Source organism: Cervus elaphus, chromosome 8, assembly GCF_910594005.1.
Source record: "Cervus elaphus chromosome 8, mCerEla1.1, whole genome shotgun sequence".
NCBI classification, from domain to species: Eukaryota; Metazoa; Chordata; class Mammalia; order Artiodactyla; family Cervidae; genus Cervus; species Cervus elaphus.
The window spans coordinates 24,080,757-24,097,248 of NC_057822.1; the positions used below are offsets into that span (position 1 = coordinate 24,080,757).

At 40.8% G+C, this 16,492-nt stretch overlaps 1 pseudogene; it reads right to left on the bottom strand.

Moving 5' to 3' along the window:
• Positions 1-718: 718 nt before the first annotated feature.
• On the bottom strand, positions 719-14,343 carry LOC122698191 (annotated as a pseudogene).
• Positions 14,344-16,492: the final 2,149 nt, after the last annotated feature.

Sequence of the window (16,492 nt, forward strand, 5' to 3'; positions counted from 1 at the left end):
GGAGTGGTCTTTAAAAAGTTCTTCCATCCAAAAATAGAGATTAATTTACTCACAAGCTTGGAAGAAAGTAAGGTTGGTGTAAGAAGAAGTAAAGTAATAAACTGAAAGGGTGTTTTACTGATTGGTGCTGAATTTAAATTTACCTGGAGATGGTGGTATTGGTGGTTTAGTTGCTAAGTCATGTAGGACACTTTTGACTCCATGGACTATAGCCCCCCAGGCTTCTCTGTCCATAGGATTTCCCAGGCAAGAAAACTCGAGGGGGTTGCTATTTCCTTCTCCAGGGGATCTTCCCAATCCAGGGGTTGAACCCTGGTCTCCTGCATTGCAGGTGGATTCTTTACTGACTGAGCCACCAGGGAAGCCCTACCTAGACATATTGCCATTTAAAAAATATTGGTTACTCTCATCCAGCAAAAAAAAAAAATCTGAAGCATCTCTTCTTGGTTTAAGGAAGCACTGCTTCATTTTAATTTTTACTTTTGGTTGGAACTGTTTTGTTTTTGATCTATCAAAGTAGGCTCTTTCCCATACTCCCTAGGAGGCTGGAATAGTGGATTTTCAGGAGAAGGTGGGTAGATTTGCAAAGGGAACTGGGAGCCTGTAGGAACATAGAGAAGCTTACAATTCCCACCTTGGGGGCTTCTGATTCTCTCAAAAAGATGAAGGTTATCTGCAAGGGGAATGTTGCCAAGAAGCTGCCCAACCAGTGTGAGCTTCAAGTCCCAATATCAGGGGCTCCATCACTGGTTCCATCAGAGTGCATGGCCCATCCTGGCAAGGAATCTGCTTTGTGGGGGGTGGGGGTGGGGGTGGGGGTTCTGTGGTTGAACACGTAAGCATAAACTGGGGCATTCAAAGAAGCAACAACCTCAGAAAATGAGATCCATCAGTAGACCAAACAGATTGTCCAGATTCTGTTGGCAAGATGTTTGGAAGCTGTGGCCCAGCTGGTCTATGTAATAACCCTTGAGTATTCTTGGTAGAGGCCCCAAGAGAGAAAGCAGACTTCCTGAACATCTGGGCTACTAAGTCCCAAGTGATTAACCTAGTTATTAAAGGAGGTTTGACCTCATTTGAACCTTAAACATGATAGAGCAAGTCATACTAATTAAAACAATATAATGCTCTGATCTCAGCAGGTACTAGATACTCTAGAGCTGTCATTATGTTAGACCCATAAATGGCCAAATGGGATATGTTTGCTTCAGTACAACCGTTCTCACTGTATTTGCAGCCAGGTCACAATGGTAGTACTACATGTAGATTTGGTCCAAATTAATCTTACACTGAGTTCTTTTTTCTCCGATAAAAACATGATATAAACTATCTTTCTATTGTTACTTAAACCTCAATGTTTATCCCACCTAATGTTTTAGTGTTTTAACTAAAGAAGCTAGAGGTTTAACATTTCTGATCAAACAGCCTTTAAAAATAAAAACCATTCATGTGCTACTTATTTAAATTGACTTATTTAGCATCTCTTGTCCATTTGCATGGGGAGTCTCCTTGGATAGAACCTTCTAGAAATCTATCTCTGTAATATAAAACTATACATGAATTTTTTAAGGGGGAATATTAATTAATTTTTAATCATGAGTTGAAAATATGAAGAAAGGATAAATTAAATTTTATTAACATAATATATTACATGATATATGTAAAACATGTAACTTTATTACATGATATATGTGCTATTGGAGAAGACTCTTGGGGGTCCCTTGGACTGCAAGGAGATCAAACCAGTCAGTACTAAAGAAAATCAGTCCTGAATATTCATTAGAAGGACTGATGCTGAAGCTGAAACTGCAATACTTTGGCCACCTGATGTGAGGAACTGACTCATTAGAAAAGACTCTGATGCTGGAAAAGATTGAAGGCAAGAGGAGAAGGGGACGACAGAGGATGAGATGGTTGGATGGCATCACTGACTCGATGGACATGAGTTTGAGCAATCTCTGGAAGTTGTTGATGGATAGGGAGGCCTGGCGTGCTGCAGTCCATGAGGTCAGAAAGAGTTGTACACGACTGAGTGACTGACCTGAACTAACTGAACATGATTTATTAATAGAATAAATCCATACAATTAATTTATATAACAACATAATTATTAACTTAAAAATTAGTTTATTTAATATAGTTTTAATTTTGTCTCTGGTCGCCTACATCTGCTATTCTATGTTATATGGCTACTATTTTCTAGCATTTGAAGTAATTGTTAAAAGTTTTTGAACATTCTTACTTATTAAATTACATTTAATTAACACTTTAAGTTAAATTGCTTCACACCATTTTTATTTCCCCTCAATTTTAAACATTTAGTGGCAATGATGCCTCATTTGATAACATTAGATAATCAGAGTGACAAATTCTATTTCGAAAGCTAATTGCACCCCTTTGCTATAATTAAATACATTTCTTTCAAGTCACAGATTTGATTTCCTAAGAAATGACTTCCAGCAATGACAGCCATATAACAGTTTGAACTCATGCAACATCATTAATATTTCATTTCTAATTTATAACCAATTTATCCAAGAGGCTTATATAAATGAGATCTTACTATATTTTACAAAGCATGCTAATGTGGGGTCTAGAAGATATTCAGACAGATAATAACAAGACACAATCTCTCTGCAAAATATTGAAGTCCTATTTAGCACTTTTTGTACCAAGCTTGAGATGGGAATGTGTGTGTGAAAGTCACTCAGTCGTGTCCAACTCTTTTCCACCCCATGGACTGTAGCCTGCCAGGTTCCCTATCCATGGGATTCTCCAGGCAAGAATACTGGAGTGGGTTGCCATTCCCTTCTCCAGGGGATCTTCCCAACCCAGGGATCAAACCCAGGTCTCCCATATTGCAGGCAGATTCTTTACCAGCTGAGCCACAAGGGAAGCCCAAGAAAACTGGAGTGGGTAGCCATTCCCTTCTCCAGGGGATCTTCCCAACCCAGGAATCAAACCAGGGTCTCCTGCATTGCTGGCGGATTCTTTACCAAGTGAGTTATCAGGGAAGCATGGGTGAATGAAAAAGAAAACTGAAACAGGCAAGAAAACAAGGGGAAATATTTCACTGAGGTTTCTAGGGAGGTTTCACTTTTTCCAACCCCTCAGACTCCCACACCCAATTAGAACTTCAGTGTAGATGGTTGTGGAGTAGGGGAGGTGCTTCCCAGGTGGCAAAGTTGGTAAAGAATCTGCCTGCCAATGCAAGGAAACTCAAGAGACCTGGGTTAGATCCATGGGTTGTGGAGATCCTATGTAGTAGGAAATGGCAATCCACTCTATTATTGTTGCCTGAAAAACTCCATGGACAGAGGACCCTGCTACAGTCCATAGGGTTGCAAAGAGTCAGGTACAACTGAGCATGTAGATGGTGGGAAAAGATCAATCAAATTCTCATTCAGCAAATGTTTATTGAGAACCCAAGACACACCAGGCACCCTGTGACATCTTGGCAGTACCACTTGTGAGCAAAACAAGGACACTCTTCTTTGTGAAAAGACCTCAAGGCCCAGTGGAAGACACAATGAGCATGTGAAGAAAGATAAGACAGAAAATTAAGGATATTTTCAGTGTGGAGGGACAGGAGACGTTGCTGAGAGATGACTTTTAAACTAAGACAGAATGAAGACAATATTCCAAGCAAAAGGAGGGAGGCTGAGTTTCAGAAAATGAAGCAGATAGAATCCTGTGATTCTTTGCCAGCACTGGTATCTTTCACCCCATCTTTCAAATTTATTCTGAAGGACGTGCCCTCCCCTCTCTTTTCCCTCTCCTTCCCTCCTTTTAGCTCCACGGAAAAAATGAAATTGCAAGGCAATTACATATATAAAATGAGTCATAATTTTAGCCAGAAGAGAATGAGGTTAAGAACCACTGTGAACTCCATTCAACCTGAAAAAAGTATGACTGTTATATAAGGCTGCCGAGAAAAAAAGCAGACCCAATTCATCCACCGTGCCAGCACAAATGAACACAAATATCCCCAAATCCCTCTTGTAACGACTCCCAAGTAACCACTGCAGGATTTCTTGGTAGCTTCTCTGCTCTCCTTGTTTTCTCTTAATTCTTGAAATTAGGCCTGTTGAAACTTAAAGGAGTCCCCTATTCACTTTTGGAAAGTGCACAATTGTTGATCTTGTTGATTAGCTGATCAATTGATCTTATTGATTTATTAAGGGAAAAGGTCTCCTATTAACATAGTTTTTGTCTGATTCTAGGTCAGTGTTTCTTTTAGTGTGAGAAACAGTTTTTTCTTCAATAACTACCCTAGAAGGCTCTTTTGCCCTTGTCCTTGCATGAGACACGGATTGTAATTTGTACAACTAACCTAAGATGCAAAGAGACTGTAGAAATACAAAGATGGCAACAACAAGCTCCACTCCAAGTAAGTTGAACCTCCAGGAGACAGGCTTTTTTTTTGTCCTTTGACCCTATTTATTCAAGTCTTTCTTTCTTTGTACTGGGGGGCAGAAGGAAAGTTTGATAAGGACTTCATTTAAGTATCTGCCCTGATATTCCAATGGAAAATAAAATGACACCTATCATATAGATGCATCAATGTGCTGGAGTTGAAATTTTCCACTTCACTTGGTTATATATATATATATATGAAGCATAAACTGTGAGCCAGCCTATACCAATAATATAAATAATTCCACAGGAAAAAGGTAATTCTTTATGCTTGGGATTGCTCTCTCTTACTTTTTCTAAACAAAAAACCAAAATTGCTTTGCTAAAAGAGTACTAAAAGCATTTTATTGCTTTACTAAAAATGAGAGGATTGATAATGGACATACTGTTTACCCACTTTGGGAAAGGTAGTAATTTAAGATATGAAAAGTTAATATTAAACTTTAAAGGAATAGTTAAAAGACGGGGTCAGAAAATATATGCTTGATGTCATAGTTCATGTTTTTGGAGCTGGAGCAAACTTTAAACCTGATCAATATCAGCAATTAATTAACATAGTCTTGAAAAACAAGAGTGCTTTCAGTGAATCAGAAAGCTGATCAAGAGCCCTAAGGGTCAGCACTGTGGATTAATCATCAGAGGAAAACAAAGCTTCATGTTGGGAGCAGTCCCAGAAGAGCTCCCAGGTGAAAGGCAATGGATTTAATGAGCAGTGTACAAAGAGGGTGGAAAATTAGAAAGACCTTCCAGAAGGAGTTAGTTATTTGGAAAGCTGGGGCATTTACTTGTGGAAAGAACCTTGAGTGTGGACACTAATGCTGAAGAGGCAAGATCTGTGATTTACACATCCCCATGGGCCCTGGAGGGCTTCCCTGGTGGCTCAGATGGTAAAGAAACTGCCTGCAAAGCAGGAGACCTGGGTTAGATTCCCTGGGTTGGGAAGATCCCCTGGAGGAGGGCATGGCAACCCACTCCAGTATTCTTGCCTGGAGAATCCCATGGATAGGGAACCTGGCAGGCTACAGTCCATGGTGTGGAAAAGAGTTGGACATGACTGAGCAACTTACGCGCGTGCATGCGCACACACACACACACACACACACATAGAGGCCCTGTAAGCTTCCAGACTTAGAGAAGCTAAAGGAAGATTTCTCCTGCCGACAAGCCTTTTCCTATTCACTCTCATGTCTCTCCACAGCATTAGGTATAACTGACAGGTGGCCAGAGATTGTCAATACAAAGATCATCAGGAAACCAAATATTACCAAGTATTAAGGGAGAAGCACTACAGTAACAAGGGCTTCCTCGGTAGCTCAGCAATAAAGCATCTGCCTATCAACACAGAAGATGCAGGTTCAATCCCTGGGTCGGGAACATCTCCTGGAAAAGGAAATGGCAACCCACTCCAGTGTTCTTACCTGGGAAATCCCAAAGACAGAGAGTCTGGCGGGCTACAGTCCGCGGGGTCACAAAGAGTCAGACATGATTTGGTGACTAAACAAGAACAACTACTGTAACAAAGCACCAAATTCAACAACAACAAAAAAGAATGAACATCTGAGGAAATAGAGCAAATTAGGCAGACAAAATATTAATTTTATTATAAATTAACATCCTCAGAAAGATTTGAGAGGATGTCATAGATAAGAAATAACTACATATCTTGGACATTTTAAATGTAACAAGCAAACATTAACATTAGTAGAACAAAACTAAAAAGTGAAGTTTACTCATGAAGGAATGAAAATCCAGTTTGCAATAGACTTGAAATGCAATTGAGTCTTTGCATGCAAGGACATGGAGCAGTCTCTCCCTTCATTTACATCTTGTATATACTTCAATTAAAATTTGTAGTTTTTTTCTAAATTAAATAAAAACGAGCTTTGACAAGAAACCCATTGTCTCATAAAAGAAAACTTACATCCATTAACTCCCTGTTGAACAAAAGCAAATTATATTTAAAATGGAAGGAAAAAAAGAAGAAAATGGCAGCTGCAGCAGCTGCTAAACTGCATACATTGTCATTTTGGGGACAGGAGAGTAATTTTATAATACAAACTTTTTTTCATATTCTGGGTCATTGTGGAAGATAACAGCAATGACTTTCTCATATTTTGACAACAACCCACAGGAAGAAGGGAGAACAATTCAGAGCACACATACACATATGTATGTATAAGAAAAAGGTTTCATAGAAGAACACTTATCATGGATTAGGAGCTTTGATGTTTACTATTTCACTACATTTGTAATAATTTATTTTTAATCTAAATACACTTCCTAACCCTCCATGTATATAGCTCTCAGTTTGAGAAGTGTAATATTAAGAAACTTTATAGAAAGGTATTTTCCCATCCCCTCCGAAATCCTTCATCATTCATAAGGTAAGTGCTGGTTCCCTGGCTTCTTTAAGGTCCCTGGAACCTCTGGTGTATTCTACTGCGATCTCTGTATATCCCCTTTCTCCTGAAGGACAGATATTCTGGTTTCACATTTTATAGGCCTATTAGATTTTTAGGTATACAAGGCTTTTTATATATCTTTTGAAGATCATATACTCCAACATTTATGATACAAGAAAGCTGGTCTCTGGGTCTTACTCCTCTGCACTGGGGCAGAGAGCTGACCTGAGCATTAAACCTACCCCTTAACACAGGGGCCACTTTCCTGGTGGCTCAGATAGTAAAGAATATGCCTGCAATGCAGGAGACCTGGGTTCGATCCAGGTCAGGAAGATATCATGGAGAAAGGAATGGCAACCCACTCCAGTATTCTTGCCTGGAGAATCCCGTGGACAGAGGAGCCTGGCAGGATCCATGTGGTCACAAAGAATCAGGCAGGACTGAGTGACTACCACCACCACTACCCTAACATAGGGAAAGCTTCCTTCTCCAACCCATGATGCAGCTCTCTGGAACCCATCTACATATGTGTTGCTAGAAAGAGGAGACAATGCAAAGTGACACAACCCTAACATAACTAATACTTTATCACCTAGATGTGGGAAGGGGAATGGAATTGTTTATCCATCCAAATGACTGCACATAAGCATAAAGACACATCTCTCATTTCATAACATACAGTAATTTTATTTTACCTCTAATTTTTATTTTCAAAATTTTCAAACTTACAGAAATATTGAAAAAAAAGTACAATGAATACATATCCTCCACCTAGATCTATCAACTGTAAGCACTTTACCAATTTGCCCAACAGTTAGGTAGATAGATGGTTCAGACAGTAAAGAATCTACCTGCAATGCAGGAGACCCAGGTTCAATTCCTAGGTGGGGAAGATCCCCTGGATAAGGGAATGGCTACCCATTCCAGTGTTCTTGCCTAGAGACTCCCATGAAAAAAGGAGCCTGGAGGGCTATGTCCATAGGGTTGCAAAGAGTTAGACAGGACTAAGCAACGAACCTTAGATAGATACTGTATTTAAATGTGCACACATAAACATATATACCTATACATGATATATTTTATGTAGTAGGTTTTTTGCTAACCATTTGACACTCAGTTTCAGGTTTCATGAGACTTCAGCATGCATTTCTTAAGAATAAATATGTTCTTCTACACCAATGGTCCCCCATCTTTTTGACACCAGGGACCAACCAGTTTCATGGAAGACAATGGTTCAGACAGTAATGAGAGCAATAGGGAGCGATGGGGAGCAGCAATGAAGCTTCACTAGCTTCCCTGGTTCACCTCCTGCTGAGTTGCCCAGTTCCAACAGTCTGCAGCCCAGGGGTTGAGGACCCCATCCTACATGATCCCAAAATCATACAAAACACTTCAGAAAATTAGCAATACCACAAAAACAATATCTAATCTATATTCAATCATATGTCAGGGTTAACGTGCTTTCATCAGTGATGGTAGTGATGCTTTGGCATAAGGAACTACTGGTAGGATGGCAGGTAATCCAGCAGTCTTATTATTTTTTTAATTAATCCTAATAGGAAATAGATTGGAAGGGAGCAGAGGCTCACAGCATCAATTGGAGGGATAAGGATCAGATTTGGAGAAGAGCCCCGAAACCTGGGCAGCTCCAGAGAGCCATGAGGCAAGACATACAAGAATGTTCTTTTAGCAGAAATAATTGTGAAATCAGAGAGCTGCAGACCACCCCTCATAATCATGAATGAATTCAGCCAGTTCCTCTTTGCCTTGAAAGTATGAAAGTGTTAGTGGCTCAGTCATACCCAATTCTTTGCGACCCCATGGACTGTAGCCCACCAGGCTCTTCTGTCCATGGGATTCTCCAGGCAAGAATACTAGAGTGGGTTGCCCTGCCTTCCTCCAGGGGATCTTTCTGACCCAGGGATCAAACCCACGTCTTTTATGTCTCCTACATTGGCAGGCAGGTTCTTTACCACTAGTACCACCTGGGAAGCCTCCCCTACCCCTCGCTTTATTACCTAATAAGGTAATTACCTAATAAGGCCCCTTGCCTTATTACCTAACAACAACATAATATTCAGAATCCTTGGCAGAAGCAACCGCTGGCTGGGACTAGCTCTTGTCCTGAGCAGCGGCTGCGAGGAGGCAGAGGGAGAGAGGATCTGAATGTTTCTGGAGATGGGGCACCACTTCTACAAAGACAAGACACAATGCGAAATTCTCCTCATCTTGTGTGGGGGCGGGCAGCTGGTCAGCCCAAGAAGGCAAACGGTCACCGCTCTTCCTCCCAATCTGGTTCCAGCCAATCTATTCTCCTCACTTAAAGTATATTTATTACATCTGGGGTAGCCGCAGGCCCTCAGATGTGAAATATGCTTTCTTCATGTTTGGGTCCACTACACTCCCTAACTCCAGGAGATGGTGAAGGACAGGGAAGCCTGGCATGCTGCGGTCCGTGGGACGACAAAGAGTCAGGCACGACTTAGTGACTGAACCACAGCAACAGTTTCTAATAACTAGGACTCATAACTTGAATTCATAAAGTCATTCAAACTTTTCTTGAAAAAAAAAAAAAAACTTTTTCTTGTTCACGAGCATCTACTGGGTGGTGAGCAGCGTACTAGGAGCCGAGCAGGTGCTTAATGAACGCTCCTGAGTGCCTCAGGGATGACATGCATGCTGAGGACTTCTGTCCAGAGGTCAGTGATAGGACCCGACGTGGATGGAGCATTTCCTACACACCAGGTGCTCTCCTAATCCTTGCATTTATCCTTCTCAATGACCCGCTGGAGGAAGTACCATTTGAGCTCCTTTGTCTGGTGAGGAAATCTGCCCACAAGCTAGTATGAAGTCACAGATCAAGAATTCCAGTCCAGCTCTGACTCTAGAGACCTTTCTGAAAGCCTCTCCACTGTACACCTCAGTTTTGTAGCCAACCTTTCCCAACTGGGGCTTCCCTGGTGGCTCACAGTGAAGAATCTGCCTGCAATGCAGGAGACCCAGGTTCAATCCCTGGGTCAGGAAGATCCACTGGAGAAGGGACTGGCTACCCATTTCAGTATTCTTGCTTGGAGAATTCCATGGACAGAGGAGTGTGGTGGGCTATAGTCCATAGGGTCACAAAGAGTCAGACACAACTGAGTGACTAACACTTTCTCCAACTGGAGATGATGGCTGAGTCTGGGCTTCTGTTTTTGATCAGCTGCAGGATCAGCCTTGGAGGATTTTGGAGTGGTAGAATTGTAAACTCTCAAAGCTAGCAGAAAAACGCAAAGATCATCTAGTCCTACAACTGGATTTTACAGTGGAGACTGAGATCCAATAGATGCTATGAAAGTCAGACTACTTGTTACTAAGAACATTCCATGTATTTCAGATCCCCTCCTTGAGAAATCAAGTTCTGAAAATGTTCTTTTGCACCAATTATTCAAGTTTAGATGTGCGTGCTAAGTCGCTTCAGTTGTGTCCAACTCTATGCGACCCTATGGACTATAGCCCGCCAGGCTTCTCTGTCCATAGGCATCCTCTGGGCAAGAATATTGTAAAACATTGCCATTTCCTCCTCCAGAGGATCTTCCTCACCCAGGGATCAAACACGCGTCTTTTACTTCTCCTGCATTGGCAGGCGGGTTCTTTACCACTGGCACCACCTGGGTATCTCACTAAAATAATGAACTTTGAAAATAAAGTGCAAAAGAAGTCACAGTTCATAAAAGTACTTGTTATTTTTCTTGGGCAGATTGGTCTTTAGTTGTGAATGACATACTGCCAGTCCACATATCTGCTCCTCATGTATTAGCAGTAACAGTAATTGAAACAACAAAGACATTACATTTTTATGCACTGCCTTCCATCTCACATGTGTAAGCCATCATCAACTCATTAATCTTCAGAACACTTCTTTGAGGTAACTTCGGCAGGTGATTTTATTATTCTTTTTATGGACTGAGAAGCTGCAACAAAAGTACAATGACATGCCCAAGGTTAAACACATTTAAAGATAAAACTCAAGACTTCTAAATCTTTCTTCCAAGTTTACAAGCATCCATCCTCTGGCTAATTAATATTTGGGACATTTAGGTCATGGAGCATCTTTTATTAAGTTAACAGATGGTAAAGAATCTGCCTGCAATGCAGGAGACCCGGGTTCAACTGCTGGGTCTGGAAGATCACCTGGAAAAGGAAATGGCAATCCACTACAGTATTTAGCCTGGAGAATTCCATGGACACAGGAGCCTGCCAGGCTACAGTCCATGAGTTCACAAAAAGTCAGACACAACTGAACAACTAACACTTCCATATACACCTTTCTAAATGGTGCTGGGTTTTGGGTTTTTTTTTGGTAAGACAATAGATTTATTGGGATTAAAATTTAAACAGCCAATTTATTCTTCATATGGATATATTATGTGCTGTTTTTAAAATTTCCTTACATTCTAGCCTCAAATTCATTTCATTTTTTTTTTTTTCCATTTCATTTTTAACTGGGCACAGAACTTCAGGAATTAGTGATATTAGCAAAGATAACTCAGAGTAAGAGGGGCAAGGAAGAGGCAGCTTGACATTTAAGAAAAATGTGTTTAAGGGGCTCTGGACTAGGCCATGGGAAGAATGACTTCCTCTTTGAACAAAGATCTTCCCGTTTTCTTCTTCCCTTCCTTCTGTTCTTCCTTTTAGTCATGGAGGGATTCTATGAACTGTTGACATCGTTGTGCTGTATGCTAAGTCTCTTCAGTCGTGTCGGACTCTTTGCGACCCCATGGACTGTAGCCCGCCGGGCTCCTCTGTCCTCGGGATTCTCCAGGTAAGAATACTGGAGTGGGTTGCCATGCCCTCCTCCAGGGGATCTTCCCCACCCAGGGACTGAACCCACGTCTCTTACGTCTCTGCATTGGCAGGCGAATTCTTTATACTAACACCACCTGGGAAGCTCCGTTGACGTCATTAGTGTGTTGCATTTCAGAAGAAGCGAAGCATGGAGGAAACAGCCTCAGCAGGGCAACTCCCCTAAGCTCTTGGGGCTTCACTGTCTCTGGCTGTAGGATGCGGTGGTTGGTGAAGTGATGTCAGGGATCCCTCTGACCAGTCAAACCAAGATTCTTTCTCCATTTACCTCTTCTCGACACTTGCTGTTGTTGCATGGTTTCAAAGAAGGGCATATTGTGTACATGTCAGCAAAGATACTTTGCCTCTATATATATTTGAATGTCCCATGAAGCCAAGTCTTTGTCCAGTGGCCCATTATTTATTTTATTTTCCCTGTTTTCCTCTCTTTCTCTCCCTCTCTTCTGATCCTTGCTCGTGGAATCCCGCCAGTCTGAGAATCCAACAACCTTCAAAACTCTTCTCAGATGTCTAAATTGTACCTTAATTGAATTAGATATTTTCAAATAGGGCTTTTTACATGAAATAATAGAAAGGCAAAATAGGCTGTTTTCCATCAGGTTTACTGTCATCAACTTTGCCCCTGTTTCAGATTCAGCTTCCCTCCAAGCATATTCTCACAAATGCCACAACCAAATTTCCTTCTTTTGAATTTGGATTAACTGCTTCACTCATGTAAGTAAGCACTTTATAGTGATTCTAATAGCAGTATAGTAATGGATTTTTTTTTCTCAAAAGAGAATTATAGACAGTAATATCCTCATAACAAATCCAGGATATACAATTATAAATGGATTAGCCCAAATCTCAAATATTTGAATAGTTTTAGTGTTATCAACTCCAAACTTGTTTCATAACAGGACAATAAATTGAGAGAGGGGTTGTTGGGGCAAAGAATTAGCAACTTTATGTGGAAAACCAGCAGACTGAGTCGGTGGTAGGAAATTAATTAGCATCCCAAAGAACCAACATTTTTTTTTTAATCTGTGATTTTGTTTTTAATTCTTAAGCCTTACGATCATCTATTTTACAAACCTAGCTCCTCTACTTTCACGCTGCTAATGAGCTGACAAAAGCACTATTACCAGTCACATAGTAGTTCTACAGTTGTGTTTCTGAATGCCTGTTTAAGAGAAAATCCTTTTGGACTCTGTGGGAGAAGGCGAGGGTGGGATGTTTCGAGAGAACAGCATCGAAACATGTATATTATCTATAATGAAACAGATCACCAGCCTAGGTTGGATGCATGAGACAAGTGTTCGGGCCTGGTGCACTGGGAAGACCCAGAGGGATTGGGTAGAGAGGGAGGTGGGAGGGAGGATCGGGATAGGGAATACATGTAAATCCATGGCTGATTCATGTCAACGTATGACAAAACCCACTTTAATATTATAAAGTAATTAGCCTCCAACTAATAAAAATAAATGGAAAAAAAGAGAAAATCCTGAATTATAACTTAGTCTGACTTTGTAAAGATCACACAAGCAAAATGTACTAACAGATCTTGTCACGATGATTCTTGAAAGCATCTTATCTTAAAGATCCCCTATAAAATGTAGGAAGTGCTAAATATTCTTTATTTGATGCTATACACAAACCACACTAAAATTCCTTTCATTAAGTAAAAGGCAATATTTTAGATAGAGAATTTTAATTACATTGGTACAGTTAAGGTCATAAAGATAAAGTAGGCCTTGTTCGTGTATCTTTAGCCTTTGCCTTAACAGACTAATTAAACACAGGTGAATCTTGCTCTGTTCTATGAGACAGCAAAGGAATCTTCTTAGTATTTAAATACATTAATATAACCAGTTACAGAAATCTAAATAAAACCAATCTCCTACAGGTTTCGAGAAAGTGTTCACCATCTCCCTAAAAAATTTAACAGTCCTTATTCAAGTTCAGTCATCTCTTTAGATGAGGAAAACAGTGATAGTACTTGTTGAACTGGAATTACTATCAACATTTTAAAAGCTGACCTTGTTCATTTAGCCACAAGCAAATCTTATTTAAATCAGGATTACCCAACAGAAATACTACATCAGCCCTTCATGATCTGAATTCTAGTATATGAGATCCATTTAAATATGGTACACATAAAAAGGGGCTTCCCTGGTGGCTCAGATAAAGTCATGAGATATTTCTGGTTTGTAATAAATAAGGTAGTGGCTAACTATTACTCATTAGTAGCTCTTTTGAGCGGAGAAGGAAATGGCAACCCACTCCAGTGTTCTTGCCTGGAGAATCCCAGGGACCGGGGAGCCTGGTGGGCTGCCGTCTATGGGGTCGCACAGAGTCAGACATGACTGAAGTGACTTAGCAGCAGCAGCTCTTTTGAGATAAGCTATCAGGTCTGCCCTTTCCCCCTTCTTCTTAATGCCAGCAAAGTTCATTTTTGTTCCAGGTATGTAGTTCCTGGGATCATCCAAGTATTTCATCAGCGTCTCCTCCCCCCAGGTGAGGTCTTTGTTCTTTTTGGCATCTGTGTAAGAGAATCCAACAGCCTGACCTGTTTGTCTTTCCGCTAAACAGATGAAGGAGATTTGGCCCAGTCCTGTGCTTGTCTTCCTTTCACAGTTTGGCACTGGACACCCTTCTGAATAAAAATCTTCCTTCTCTTCTCAGAGAATCTATCACCCATTTTTAAATCATCTTTCCCCATTTGTGACTGAGAGGTTCCCGCTGGTAAGCCAAATGTCCCATTCCTAAGCCCAAGGACACACCGGTCCATGCCCAACTGCACGTGCTGGTGCAACCTTCAAAGAACCATCTTAACCCAAGTTAGAATTCAGGCTTCTTTTATGCCTAAAGTGGAGGGAGTGTGGCTGGTTGTTGCAAACTAATTGGCGCATGAGTCCTTTGTTCTTGAGGCTGTCCAGGTAGCTCAGGTCACAATATTGCTGTAAGTCTCCAGCAAGAAAAAATGTTATTCTCCGTTCTGCAACCTTTTATCTCTGTATGGAAAAGTGTTATACCTTTAAAGGTCAGAGCCTTGAGAATGGGCTATTGTGTTTATTTCAGGCTAAAGGCAACATCTTTTTACAAAGGTGCAGAGCCCCAGGACTAAGTACAGGCAATGAGCACAAAGGTTAGAGCTGAAGGAATGGATCCAGTATGGAGTCAGGTTTGTTTTCTGTTACACTAGGAGGAGATCTTGTCTGGACTGCTCTGAGTAATTTGTCTGGGCTACAAAAATATTCCAGGTAGGCTGTTAATTACCCCAACTTTTTGCTATTTCTATACTCCCACATCAAGTCGGCTAACATTTCTGGGTTCCTCTCAAGTGACCTTTTGAAGACTTATTGTGATACTGCAGATTTTTACATAGAGAATCTGCATGAACACATTTAGTTCAGGTTTAAATCCACCCAATACAGTACATCAGTTGTATTAATGGAATTAATGTTAAAACAATGCTCACTTCAGTAACTTTATTTCTCTTATTAATAAAATAATTTATAATAATTGTAATGTGTAATACAGAAAGTAATTCATACTATATAAATATATTCTTACATAAAATAATTTATAATAATTATAATAAATAATTTCATATTACTTAATTATGAAATGGGGCTTCCCAGCAGGCTCTAGTGGTAAAAGACCTGCCTGCCAATGCAGGAGACATAAAAGATGCCGGTTCAATCCCTGGGTCAGGAAGATCCCCTGGAGGAGGAAATGACAACCCACTCCAGTATTCCCTGGAGAATCCCATGGATAGAGGAGCCTGGCAGGTTACAGTCCATAGGGTCACATAGAGTCAGACATGACTAAAGAGACTTAACACACATGCACACATGCAATTATTAAATAGTAATAACCACATAGATCATTCCTTGTTCTGCACTTTTCTTTCCCCCATTCTGGTGTATCTAAAACTGATTTAAATCTTTCAACAGTGATACTTTTGATGAATTTTTCAAGGGGCCTAATTCTTGCTTAGGAATTAATAGAATGTATTAACCAGGTTTGTGCTTTATGTAAGCCGGGGCCAGAACCAAAAGGCTTAGGCTTTCTTTAATCTGTTTTAGGATCACATTACCTAGCATGGAGAGTCAACCATCGCTCATACCGCATCAAGGCTGAGGAACTGCCCTCAGCCCCACCACAGGACAGTTTAGATTAGAAAAGGAAAGAGGATCACATGTCCCATCAAAAGAACAGGGTGAAATCTGTTTATGGAAGGCAGTGCACTTTTGAGTCAGACAGACCTGTTCCTTGTTCAGTCGAGAAGAACGTGTGCTTCTAAAACAGTGGATCGAGTTAGTTCCTGGAACTGACAGAATATACCAGTGTTCCATTTTAAAAACTGCATTACTGGATTTCTCTGGCAGTCCAGTGGTTAAGATTCTTGCTTCCACTGCAAGCGGGGTAGGTTCAATCTCTGGTGGGGAAACTAAGATCCCACATGCTGCATGGTGCAGCCCCTCTGACAAGAAAGGAAAAAAAAACTTGCCTTACTAAATCAAGGAGAAAGATAGCACAGACTTCTCCATGCCCTTAGATCCCCTTTATACTACACGGCACTGTTACAGAGGGAAAGAGCCCAGTAACTCCCACCCTCTCTGTTTTCCTTTCAGTACAAATGAAGGCAAGGGTGGTTCTGGCAGCCCCACAAGGCAGGCAGGCAGAGGGCACGATGGCTCCCGTTAATATTATAAAAACAAGCCTGAGCCAAACAGCTCTGACAAGATTGCTGCACAAACCAGGTGGAACTTGTTTTTCTGGGCGTGACAAAGCAAGTCGGAATTTCACTTCAGTTTACTAGCCCTTTGTTTCCGTTGATTTAT